At 50.7% G+C, this 13,527-nt stretch overlaps 1 protein-coding gene across 3 annotated transcripts in view; it reads left to right on the plus strand.

Annotated features, from left to right (window-relative positions):
- Window positions 1-13,527, plus strand: part of LMF1 (lipase maturation factor 1) — a 147,735-nt gene that overhangs the window by 76,987 nt on the left and 57,221 nt on the right. The window lies entirely within an intron of this gene.

Here is a 13,527-nt window from a genome sequence, read left to right on the forward strand (position 1 = left end):
CCCCGGCGCTGCTCCCCGGGTTCCTGGCGGCGCTCGCTCCGTTCCACGCTGGCTTTGAGTGGGGCTGGAAAGGCAGCCCCGAGTGCCTTCACTAACCCCTCCTTCAGCACAGCGAGGTGCAGAAAGCAATTTGTCCCCTTGCCAAGGAGCAGGAAGAATGGGCATTTTGTTCCTGGCGATTTTACCTGGCTGGGTTCTGCGGGGAGGGCTTTGCGCTACCGTTGCCCCGCACGCTGTGTTGATTTATTGAAATTGGAGCCTGCGGGTGCAGTCCTGAGGCACCTCCTGACATGGAATTTCTAGGAGAAATATACAATTGGCTCGGTTATTATTTTTTTCCCTCCTCCCTCTGCTTGGGCGTCTTTCCAGCTTTTGCACTAAGGAACAAGATTTTAAATTAGCCTTGAATTTTAACACGGTGCAGCTTGGCCTTGCTGTTCCCAGGGTTTTATTAGGAAGCGTCTGACGTTGTGTCCTGGTTTCATCTCCATCACCGGCCTTGAAATGCAGAGTTTCTTCTCTTTTCTTTATTTTTTAAATTTTTTTTTAAGTTTTATTTTTTATTTTTATTTTAAGAGGAAGGAATTGAAAAGAGGCTGTGGGTCACAGCCCTGGTTTCAATGTCATCATCCCCCTTCCCTGTGTGCCTGCAGAGGGGTTGTGGAATCTCCCTCGCTGGAGATATTCCAGAGCTGTCTGGGCACAATCCCGTGCTCTGGGATGACCCTGCTCGAGCAGGGAGGTGGGAGAAGATTCCCAACCTGACCCCTCCAGGGATTCTGTGACTTTCCAGGTGTTCACATCCAGGCAAACAATCATCCTGGGAGGGGAGTCCCCAGTGGAGCCAATAAAGTGATGAGAAAACTCCAGGGAGGGGATGGAGATGTGGTGCTGTGTATCCATGTCCAAGATCTGTAAAATGAGTCAATTCCGTGATAGCAACTCCAGTTAATTCATTTCCTCTCAAGCAGTATTAAAATACAAGTAGAAATCTCTTCATTAATATTACCAGCATTTATCTGTTTGTATCATGTTTGCTTTTAGAGCAGAAAAATTCTGAATTAGTATTTTATGCTGATACTTCCAGAGATTTTTTTTTTGATCTCCTTACTGGACATTTAGGCTGCTTCTCCTCCTGTTTTGATTTATTTCCTGGGCAGATTTTAGGAAAAAGCTCTCTCTGGGTGAGAATTCTGCAAACCCAGTGGGGTTATGTTGAGAACAAGCCTGGAATCTCTTCCCCTTCACAGATTCCCACCAAACGGAGTTGGGATTTGGGAGTCAGTTTTCCATGCGCTTCACCATTAACAGGTTTCTGTTAATTATTGTCCCTCATCGTTATTAGCAGCATCTTTGATGGTCCAGTTAAAGCATTTCCACGGGCTGATGTTTCCCCATCGCTGCCCCTTGCCACGTGTGGCGATCCAGGAAAACACCGGGATGCTCCGGGAGTGCCACCAGACCGGGCTGGGCACGGCCGCGTTTATCACCTTGGCGTGACAAGAGGCAAATTTTGGGAGCAGAAGTAGGGCCAGGGAGCAGAAAAGCAGGGCCAGGAGCTGGGGCTGGGGCTGTGCAGAGCCTGTGGCAGCTCAGCCCAGCCCCTCCAAGCCCTGCTGCTCCCTTGCCGTCGGCACAAAGCCGCCTTCCCTCTGCGGCGGGCTCCCGGGTAATGCTGTGCAGCTGGACTGACAGAATGTGATTGCTCATCAGTTTGCTTGATGACTTAATCTGGGGCTGATTAGCATCCTGGAGCCTGTCCAGGAGATCAGGAGTGATGCAGGGTTCTGCTGCGGGCCCCGGGTTGTTGGAGCGCCGGCCCGGCCCTGGCGCAGCAGCAGCAGCAGCAGCAGGGGCTCCCCACGAGGTTTGGGCTTGGGGAGGGGGCTGTGCCGAGGCCAGGCTCCTGTCAGGGAGCTGGGGTGGCCTGGCTTTGTGTCCCCAGCACGTGTCAGCCCACCAGGCAGGGATGTAGAGCATCCTGTAGCACTCGGTGCTCTTGTCTGCTTGACTAAACAGCTTGGACTCGATGATCTTGGAGGGCTTTTCCAATTAATTCAGTTAATTTGTGACCACTCCACAGTGTATTGTGTCCTTGGAGTAATGATAAATCCATGGGAGCAATAAAAATCCTCTTCTTCCCCTAAAAACCGCTTCCTTAAACAAGTGAGGACATTCCCTGCTCCTTCTGGTGCTTTCAGATCATCACCCCGAGACGTTTTGCTGCCGGGGGAGTTTGGGAAGCGAGAGATGGGACCAGGGCCAGGATGTGGGATGATGTGGGAGGGCTGAGCCGTGGAAGCAGCCAGCTCCTGCCTGGCAAGGGTTAAAGCTGGAAAAGCAGGGGCTGCTGGAAGAGTTCAGTTGTTTCACATTAGGCCGGGCAGCCCTGGCTGCCTTCCGTGCTCGGGGAGCCGGGGGCCGAGTCCCCGGCGCTAAATCTGCGTAACCGACGCCGCACAACTGGCACCAGCCTTGACCACAAGTGGCCGTTCAAATAAACATCCCCGGGCTGAGCTGACAGCAGCAGCGAGCAGAAACAGCCCGGCATGATGGGGAATATTAAACACCCAGCCAGAACTGAAAATTTCGGCGGGCAAACCCTGCCAGGCCCGCCCCGGCATCGCCCCGGCCCCGCCGCGTCAATGGGAGCAGTGTTTGGGATGGGGGTGACAGGAGAGGGGACAAGCCCAGCCCAAAACACAGCCTGGGTAAACACGGGGCGTGAGCCCCAGGGTGGCACCAGGATGGAGAAATGCAGCCCAAAATCTGTCCCAGGAAAAACGCAGGGTGCCAGCAGGGTACAGCAACAGCAGCATTGAGAAATCCAGCCCCAAACACATCCCGGGAAAACACGGGGCACAAACCAACCCTGTGACAGGCTGGGGTGCAGAAATCCAGCCCCAAATATGTCCCAGGTAAACAGAGGACATGGGTCCCACGGCAGCACTGGGGTGAGGAAATCCAGCCCAAAATGTTTCCTGGGTAAAGACAAGGCACAAGCCCCACAGTGGAACTAGGACTGAGAAATCCAGCCCCAAATATATCCCGGAAAAACACAAGGCACGAGCCCCAGGGTGGCACCAGGACCTAGAAATCCAGCCCAAAACACATCCCAGCTAAAAAGAGGACATGAGCCCCATGGCAGCACCGGGATGAAGAAATCCAGCCCCAGAACATCCCAGGAAAACACAAGGCACGGGCACCAGGGTGGAGAAATCCAGCCTAAAACATACCCTGGGTAGAGACAAGGCACGAGCCCCATGGCAGCACCGGGACTGACAAATTCAGCCCCAAATCCTTCTCAGGAAACACAGGGCACGAGCCCCAGGGTGACACCAGGATGGAGAAATCCAGCCCCAAACCTATCCCAGAAAATCACGGGGCACGAGCCCCATGACAGCACGGGGATGGGCTGGCACAGAGGGTGGGAGCTGCTCTGGGATCTTGTCTGGTGTTAGGAAAGGAGGTAAAAGGCTTTATTAAAAATGAGCTGCTTGCCTTAGGTTGGCAGATTTATTTATAACGGTGATTTGTGAGCGCTCCAAGTTGGGACAAGAGTGAGGGCATTATTATGTCCAAGGGGATGCAGGAGCGACACATTTATTGGGTAGAATTTATCTGCCTGGAGAATTTCCTTATTTCTTTTTTAAAAGAACACTTACAACACTTACAAAACAAGCGATTACACAAGGGCAAAGCTTGCCAGAGCTCGAGGCAAGAGGATTTGGATGCTGGGATGGGCGTTGGTTGGTGCTGCTGGGAGAGGCTTCTTCCCCCCGGATAACAGCACAGCTCCCTGCTGCAGCACGTGCTGCCTGAAATCCATCACGTTTTTGTGTCAGAAGGGAAACCACTGGAGTTATTAAGGGTGTGCTGGAGAACTTCCCTGAAGTTGTGTCCTTTAAAATGTAGTTAATTGTTGGTTTTACCCAAGGAAGGCCCTGAGCAGGACAGGGATATTTCTGACAAGCGCGGTTTTGTGCTCAGGAGTTCCAAAGATGCCCAAGCCTGTGTCTCAACATTAGTAGGGTTTAAAGTTCTGCGTCACTGTGTGTGTATTATGTCCTGGAGTATTGTTACGGTTTTTTTATTAGTGAGAAGTCACTAATTTAATCCTTTAATTGTTTAAAAATGAGTTGTTGGAATGGTGGCCTCACCAGGAGATGCAGGGCCTGTGTCACTGCTGGAGAGCTGCAGCTCATGGAGCCACAGAATCAGAATGGGTTGGGAAGGATCTTAAAACCCATCCAGTTCCAACCCCAACACCTTCCACTATCCCAGGTTGATCCAAGCCCCGTCCAGCCTGGCCTTGGACACTTCCAGGGATCCAGGGCAGCCACAGCTTCTCTGGGCAACCTGGTTTAGCGCTTCCCCACACTCCCAGAGAAGGATTTCTCCCTAATCTCTAGTTTAGCTTTCTCCCTAATCTCTAATTTATTTTAATGGCTGCTGGATTCACCCAACAGAGTCTGGACATCAGCTCCTCATGGCCAAGGGTTTCCTTGTGACTTGTTTTGCTTGTCCTCAATTCTCTGTGGCTGCATCCTTTGTTACTCGGGAGAAAGCCTAAACCAGAAACAAACTCTCCTAAGCTTTTGGCACCATCTTTGGGACAGCAGCCTGGTTTTTCAGGATGTCTTATTGTCATCCCACCCTGCCCTAGAAGTGCCCTTGGATGGAGAGGAGGTTCAGAGCTGAATCAGTCGCGGTGGTTCCTGCGGAGATGGCGCTGGATTTAAATCCATGGATGTGGGACAGGGGTTGGTGGTGGCCGTGGACTCGATGGTCCCGGAGCTCTTTTCCCACCTGGATGTTGGCTGTGCTGTGCTGGGTGTGCTCTGTCTCCCGGGCAGCTGCAGAGTTGAACGAGCTCCCCCTCCCAGCGCTGGCTGTGGCTCGGAGCGCGGTGGCGTTCCAGGTCGGAGAATTCCAGTGGCCAGCCAGGTAGTCGGCTCCTAGTGGCACAATTTACCCTTTGTGGACACGTCTTATGAAAGGTCTCACTGTTTGTCTCGAGTTGTGCAGGGGGGGGAAAGAAAAACAAACCCCAACCCGACTGTAAACGTCCAGGCCACGGAGCTGCCTAATCCAAACACCGGCACGAGCCGGGGCTCCGTGTGTTCCTTGGCCTGGTGCTGAGCTCCTGTTTATGAGCACACACCAAAAAAAAGCCCTCTGAAGGAGCCTGGTCCTGGGTTTAGCACTGGGCTTTTGAAAGGGGAAAAAAAATGAAAGCATGAGGGGCTGTGGGGTGTTTTTGGGGTTGTGCATGGTAAAGCTCTGGGTCCTCAGGGCAGGTGTAGCCATTGGAACGATGTTCAGAAGGATAAGATGTTCTGGAAGATGTTCAGAAGGATGTTCAGAAGGATGAGATGTTCAGGAGGATGTTCAGAAGGATGTTCTTCCACTCTCCAAAGCCATAGGTTTGCCCGTCAAGGCACCAGAGCGTGCAAGGAACTCTGTGGAAAAAGTTGGAAAATCCTTGAAAGATGCTGTAGCAAAATAGCCCAGGTGACCTTGCTGAGGTGGGAATGGCCAGGGGGATCAGGAGAGCATTGTCAGGAGGAGCTGGAGCTGCCAGAGGTCCCAGGGGAATGGGCTGTGCCAGCCAGTCTGGTCCTGGCTGGAATTAGGAGCATGGAAGACACTGCTGGTCTGGGATGACCCACGTTCCTTTGGAGGAAATGCTGACATCCTTCCCTTTGGAACAATTCCCACTTGGGCAGAACGAGGGGTTAATGCTGGAATTGTTCTGCTCCATCCCCTCAGCCCACTCCATGTGCAAATTTTGGGTCTTGCAGGGATGCTCAAGGCTCGTTGTGGTGCCCTGGCTCCGTTTTCCCTCCTTTCCACTGCTTGTTCCCATCACTTTCCTGTTTCCTGATGGATCAGTGGTGCCTGGTGGGAGCTGGCAAATCCCTCACCATGCTCATGAACCAAAGCAAAACCTCTGGCCTGCAGGAGAAAACACCAACTGAACCCCAAATAATGGGTATTAAAGGAAAATGTAAAATGGCAGAGGGCACATGGAGTAAGCAGAGGTATTTTCTGGCTGTCTGGTCGAAGGTTTGGTATCATTTTTCTCCAGGATTACAGGGGCTTTCACCTCATAAATTTGGGCCTGTTTGAGGCCGTTAATCTTTCTTTACATGTTGCCTTGCAATTTTAGAGCTTTGCCACCATCTGGGATCACATTTTAAATGGAGTTTCCACTCACTACGTCCCCTTTTCATGGAATTATTTATATATGGAGAAATGCATAATAAATACATCAGCTCTGGGTTGTTTTTAAACATTTTCAGGGCTTACCTTGTGTGGAAAAACTTGTCTTCTCTAATAGAGAGTCATAACAGTGACCAATTAAAGGATCACGTTTGCAATATGCTCTTAAATGGCAATTTAAAATATTGGTGAGTGATCCGTGGGGAAAGGGAGCTCCGGGCCGGGGACCTGAGTTGGAAAATGCTGGAGTGTGAGACAGAACAGCACCATCTGATGGAAACAGCAACCCTGGAGGGGGATTTCAGCTCCTCCCTTGCCTTTGGGATGTGTTGATTCTGTGTTGCCCTTAGATCTTGGTTTTCCTTCCTGATATGGCTGTGTTGGGTCAAAGGTTGGACTCGACGATCCTGGAGGTGCTTCCCGCCCTCCGATCCTTATGGATGGACCCTCCAGCCTGTCCCACTCCCTAAACCCAACCTGGCCCATCCCTGCTGCTCTTGACAAGCCCCAAAGGCAGGGAGGACCCACAGCTGGACCCAGCAGCCCTTCCTGGCCCCAGCAGAGCCAAGGTGTCTGCCCCAGCCCCGCCAGTTATTTGAACGGGGTTTCAGACAAATAAATAGCCTCAACAGCTCCGTGGTTCCTCGTGTAATTTTAGCTCAGGACCTCTGCAAGAATGTCCAGAATAAATAGGTGAATCTGTAATCCATCCCCAATTAAGTGGATATTCTGGGAGCAGCTCGGAGCACGTTACGGAGGAGCAGTGTCAATAAACAGGGATGCCGTGGGCCTTGGAAATGTGGGCTCTGTTCCTGGAGAGGGAAGGCTGGGACCAGGAGCTGGGGGCAGGCTGGAAAAGCAAACAAAAAGGAGTTTTCTGCCCCCACCCAGGTGGTTGGGATTCCAACCCCCATCACTCAGTGTCCCCCAGCTCCTCCTGGGCCGATTCACCCCGACCAAAACTGAACGTGGCAGGGAGGTTTCACCTCCACCCGTGACTTTACAGCGTTGTCAACAGGAAAACAACCAATTCCCCGGGATATTTTACAGTGCTGAGGCATGAAATTGCAGAGCAGAGTCTTCTCCCCAAACCCCCTTTCCCCTCTGGCAGCTGCAGCAGCCATTCCCTAAGAAACCCAACCTCCAGACGTGAATCACTGCTGGGATTTTTAACTTTTCCCTCGCTCAGCCGGGAGGAACGGGGACCTGCGGCAGCTCCGAGCAAGGGCCGGCTGGGGAAAGGAGTTAAAAATGAACCAGCAGATTTTTATATATATAAAAAGTAAAAATATATGTTCTCCATCTGAAGTTTATTTAGGTCCTTTGGGAGAGTGGCACGGCACCACGTCTCTACTAAATTGCCAACATTTTATGGCCGTGCTGGCACCGAGTCAAACACACATCTCCTTGGCTTGCTCTGCTGTCTTAAACAGGCAGATTCCAGTCTGTTTTTCTATGGGCTGAATATTCCTATTGACTGGGCGAGGGGAGCTCTGCCCAGCAAGAACCTACAGGCAACTTCTCCTTTTATTACTTTATTGAGGCTTGATTATTTTGATATTGCGCTGCTGAAGAGACGACCCCTTGTGACCCACTGGATGTCAGAGCAGTGTGCATTTCAAGCCAGATCCAGCTTTTCCTTTTTTGTTGGGTTTTTTTTTTCCCCCTTCTGATTTTATTTGGATTGGAATCTTATTAATAACTGGAAAGTTTTGAAGGGGCTATTTTTAACTGCTTAGCTCTTGTGAGTATTTCAGTAGCGTGGATGTGGAGTTTTGAGTGCACAGATAAAATAACCCCAGCACAAGGTGCTGCTGGGTTTTAAACCCAGCCTGGGCAGTTCCCTGCTCCTTTTCCTTCCCAAACCCTTCCCTGCAGGAGAATCCTTGTGCAAAATCCCTCTGCTGCTCATCAGTCGAGGGCGCTGCCTGCGTGGAGCCCTTCAGGGTGGGGAAGCTCCAGAATCTCCCCCTGTTCCAAGCAGGGTGGTTTTTAGGAATCCTTGGTTGCTGTAGGACCTGGGTCAGGCTGGCTTCAGGCAGGACACTCTGCCCACACCTCCCAGCAGCTGGGAGTGACCCCCTTTGTCTCCTGTCCTGTCCTGTCCTGTCCTGTCCTGTCCTGTCCTGTCCTGTCCTGTCCTGTCCTGTCCTGTCCTCTCCTCTCCTCTCCTCTCCTCTCCTCTCCTCTCCTCTCCTCTCCTCTCCTCTCCTCTCCTCTCCTCTCCGGGGATTTGGAGCTTTGATCTGGGGATGCCTGAGGATCCAGGCCAGCCCCTGGAGCAGAAGGGACTGGCAGGGAAGGGCTGTTGGACCACGCTGCTCCAATCACGCTCCAGGATGGAGAATCCTTTTTATTTTTTGGTCCAGAGCACAGGAGGAGCGAGGGCTTTGCTTTGAAGCCCAGGAGATGAGTTCATGCCTCAGTGCCTGGGAAGCTGGAGAGCCGAGCTTTGCAGCTCATCTGGATCCTCCACAGCACTCCAGAAAACATTCCATAAACCTCTCAGCCTGCTTTTCCAGGGAGCTGCTGCTCCTCACGCTCGGCTGGGTGTGCCAAAGGCTTTCCCTCTGTCCTGACCTCCAGAGCTGCTCCTGACGTGTTCCCTGCACCTCCACGATTCCACAGGACCAGGAATGGCTCCAAACTGCCAGAGGGCAGGGCTGGATGGGATACTGGGAAGGAATATTCCCTGTGAGGATGGTGGGACACTGGCACAGGGTGTCCAGGGAAGCTGTGGCTGCCCCTGGATCCCTGGAAGTGTCCCAGGCCAGGCTGGATGAACCTGGGATGATGGAAGCTGTCCCTGCCCGTGGCAGGGCTGGCACTGGATGAGATTCCAGATCCCTTCCAGCCTGGCTCATTCTGGAATTCTGTTTCTTTTGACCACACAGTTGCTTTTTCACATTATTTATCCCTACTTGCTGTTGTTCCGTTTCCTTCTGTTTTTCAGCATTTCTCTGCCGTGAAGGGCACTTGGTCGGATTTGTTGATCTCAGAGGGCTTTTCCAAGCCAGACCATTCCGTGATCCCCTGATTCCTTACCCTCCATCACCACCCTGCTGCTCAGCCCCTGGTGTGGCAGCAAAGAACCCCAGCATGGGCTGGGTTGGAAGGACCTTCAAACCCATCCCATTCCCGGGACACCTTCCCCATCCCAGCCCTGTCTGAGCTCTGGGTTGTTTGAGGACAATGTGGGATTTGTTTCCCTGCAGAAGAGCCTGGAGCTTTCCCTGGGCTGGGCTGGGCTCTCCGAGGCCGGGATTAAATCCTCCCTTGGAGTTTCTGGAAAGCTGTGGCCATAACAGGGCTGGGAGGAGGGACTGGGCACTCACAGCCCCCAAGAAGAGCCCTCACTCGGTGTATAATGGCCTTCTGTTGGCTTTTAGTGGGGTGCAGTTTAGTAAATTAGGAGTCTTCAGGTACTTAGCACTTTAATGGTTCTCACTAAGAACATAATTAAACCATAGACCCCGTAGGGAGAAAAAACCAGTTTATTGTGCGTATTTTTAGACTCTGTTACCAGCCCTCGTAAAACCTGCTCGATCCAAGCCAGGGAACAGCCCCGAGCTGGCGACCCAGAGCTGCTCCAGCAGCACTCACACCTTACAAATCTGCCCCGTGAATTACGGGATTCATTTTCCTGCTCCCATTTCCAAAGGCCTCTGCAGCAGCGGCTTCTCCCCGGCTGCTGGAGGCACGGGGGTTCTGGTGTTGTGCTGACACACAAAGCCAGGGTTTGCTAATTGGTTTTTTTTATTTCATTTAAAAACGTTTTCAGTCCCACAGAGGTGCCCAGAAGCGGGGCTGCTCTGAGCCCACGGCTCTGCTCCCTCTCTGTGCATCCACCTTGGGGTTGTTTAGTTCCGTCTGCCCTGGAGCTGCATCCCTGTGTCTGTGCCAGGGATCTCAGCTCTGGGTGTAGGAGAGCTCCCAGCTGCTCCTGGGATGATTCCCAGGGTGAAGAGATGGAGAGGGAAGGAATTTTCCTCAGGTTCTGGGGTGATGGGACAAGGGAGAACGGCTTCAAACTGAAAAAGAGCAGGTTTATGATGGAAGATGGAGTGAGATGGATTAAGATGGAATATTGGGATAAAATCCTTCCCTGGGAGGGTGGGCAGGCCCTGGCACAGATTCCCAGAGAAGCTGTGGCTGCCCCTGGATCCCTGGAAATGTCCAAGGCCAGACTGGATGGGGTTTGGAGCAGCCTGGGATGGTGGAAGGGGTGGGAATTAAATAATCCTCCAACCCAAACCCTTCCAACCCAAACCATTCTGTGTTTCCATAATTCCCCTCACAGCACAGCTCCAAATCCCGGGAACGAGCTGGGTGAGGAGAGCCTGGAAAGCTTTTCCCTCCTGCTGGGCTCTGACACCAACCCCTCCAACACGGCCGGGAGGTTTCCATGGGACAGGATTCCTCTGGAACAGCAGCTGTGGGGAAAACTCCCCCTCCAACCCCAGCGAGGTGCCCTGGGTGCTCTCCCCAGCTGTGGGTGCCTCTGGTGGGCTCAAAAATAATCCAGGGGGTTCTGCAGCATCCCAGGCTCTGGGGATCCACAGACTGCTCCTGCCTCAGCGCCCATCCCGAGTAAACAGGGCTCCTTCCCGGGAAACCTGTGCTGAGAGCATCTGGAAGGCATTGGGAGGAACACACACACACAGAGCTCCTCCCCAGCAGCCCTCGGAGGATAGCTGGGACATGTGAATCACTGCCGGGCTTCGGCCTCAAATCCCAGACTGGCGTGGCTGGGAAAGGAGCCCAAAGCTCATCCCAGTCCCACCCTGCCAGGGCAGGGACACTGCCACCACCCCAGGGTGCCCCAAGCCCCGTCCAGCCCTGCCCTGGGCACTGCCAGGGGTCCAGGGGCTCCCTGTGCCAGGGGCTGCCACCCTCCCACCCTCCAGCCTGCCCTTGGACTTCCCACTGCAGCGGGATCTGAGGCTGGAATTTTCTCTTCCTGCCCTCAAACAATTTGGGATGGCAAATCTGCAGTCCCAGCTCAAACAGCAAAGGGGAACAATCCCAGTTATTGCATTCACTACAGTTATAAGTAACAGAACTGGAATTATTTCAGTGATATAACTGCCCATGTTGTGCCATTGGCAATCCCACCTGCTCCCCGTGCTCCTCATCCATAACATTCCAACATTGCCAGACATTCCAGCCTGTGGGATCGATGCCCCAGCTGGGGCAGGTCTGGTTAAAGCACTTAAAAAAAAAAAAAAAAAAAAAAAAAAAAAAAAAAAATAGATATAAATATAGATATAAATATAGATATAAATATAGATAAATGTAAATGTAAATGTAAATGTAAATGTAAATATATATATATTTAAATATATATAAATTATAAATAATTATTAATGATAATTACAATGGTGGCAATAATAATTATAATGATTATAATAATAAATTATAATTATTAATAATTCATCATTATAATTGTGGTGGTCGTGATGATGATAATAATAATTAATAACAATAATAATAATAATAATAATAGTAGTAGCCAAGGAACAGCCTGCCTGTTTGGAAGGATAAAAGCCTTTCTCAGCAATGTGGGATCCAAACAATCCCTTGGGATCCTCCCTGGGAACGCTGCGAGGAGCCCAACACGGGATTAACTGGAAGCAGGTCCTGGCAGGGGAAAGGAGCCCGGGGGACACCGGGGGCTGCCCTGACCCCCCAGCCTGGCCAGAGTGGCCCTGGCAGAGCTCCCTGACCCCGGCCCGGCTCCATCCGGGAAGGAAGGATGCGGTCTCCTGTCCTGAGGGGCCGCAGCAGCCTCCAGCCCAGGCAGGGCTTTATTAATCCCAGCTTTGCTAATAAGGAATTACAATAGTTGTGGGATTTGGCAGCGCGAGCGTGCTTGGCTGCCATGCATCCTGCAGGATTTGCCCTGTTTTGTTTGTATTTTGGATTTAACTACAAATAATTTAAAGATGTGTTGTGTCTCCTTCAATTAACATTTGTGTTTTCGACCTCTCTCTTTTTTGTTGTTGTTGTTGAAGTTTTAAAACAATACCAGGGAATTCGAGCCTGTCAGATAAGATGAGATAAATTCACATTTATTTTTTGCTCCAGTTGTGGGATTTCTTAGGGTGGCACTTATGAACATATCAGAATTTGGGGTTGTTCCCTTTGAAAAATTTGCCTTTTTTTTTTGTTCTGGATGGAAAAATCTCCCGGTGTCAAAAAATTTCAGGCTGACAAAAGAATAATATTGTCCCAAGGCCAGTATGTAAATACCTTAACCAGTATAACATGTTTAGAGGAATTACGCTTTCCTCTCCCAAATTACCATCTTGGAAAGCAGCTCCACCAGCACATTTATTTGAATTTTAAATATTTTGAAAGCAGATCTCCGAGGTTTTGAAATCTGGTTTCCATTCCTGGCTCTGTTTGACCCAAGGCCTGACCCTGAGCAAATCTTGGGTTTGGTTTCTGGATCTGCTCCTTGCTCTGAGGATCCTCACTCAGTTTAACATCCCTCAGTGCTGATCTGAGTGTAAGATTTCAGTGTTAAATAAGAGCGGGGTTGATTTAAGAAGGGCCTTGGTTATGGTGACAAAAGGGAAAATTCAAACTCTTGGTTTTTAAGAAATGAATTTGTTTAAAGATGCGTGAAAAAACTTGAACGAAGTCATTTTCTCTGCAAAGAAATGAGTTCCCAGAGGTGAAGGATGGGCAAACTTGGGGGGAGAAATAAGGAATAAAGCCAGAGCTTTGTAGCTGCCCTTCATACAGAGTTTTGGAGGGTGCTGGAGCTCTGGGCACTGAGAATTTCAGGCTTTCTGTTCTAAGTGACCCCCAAGCAAACTCTGCATTTGAGGCTGTGGAACAGCTCCCAGAATTGAGTGACAGCACTGGGATTGTGGGTGTGGAGATTGGATAGAAGTGTGTGATAGCACAGGGGGGAAACTCAGAGTTTAAGGGTTTAGAATATAGGAACAGATATAAAGCAACGTGGAGCACGTAGGGCATAGGTTAAATCTTCCTTTTTCATCACCTTCTCCATGGGTCTGGGTGTTTTTTTGTAATTGGGTAGAAAATCCACATTGCAGGCCATGGGTGTTTGGTTATTGGGTTAAAAGTAAAAATAATTCAGGTGTCATTTCATAATTGGACAGTTTGTGCTTAAAAGACCTTGGAAAGAGTGAGACAGAGCCATTTTCACTTTGTTAGCTGGAACTCACAGCTTGTGAGACTGCAACATAGACAAGAATTAATAAACATCTGAGTCTGGACACAAAACTGCACCTCTCGAGCAATTAATCCTGTCTGTAACAGAAGAAAAGA

This window comes from Prinia subflava, chromosome 17 (genome assembly GCF_021018805.1).
Source record: "Prinia subflava isolate CZ2003 ecotype Zambia chromosome 17, Cam_Psub_1.2, whole genome shotgun sequence".
NCBI lineage: Eukaryota > Metazoa > Chordata > Aves > Passeriformes > Cisticolidae > Prinia > Prinia subflava.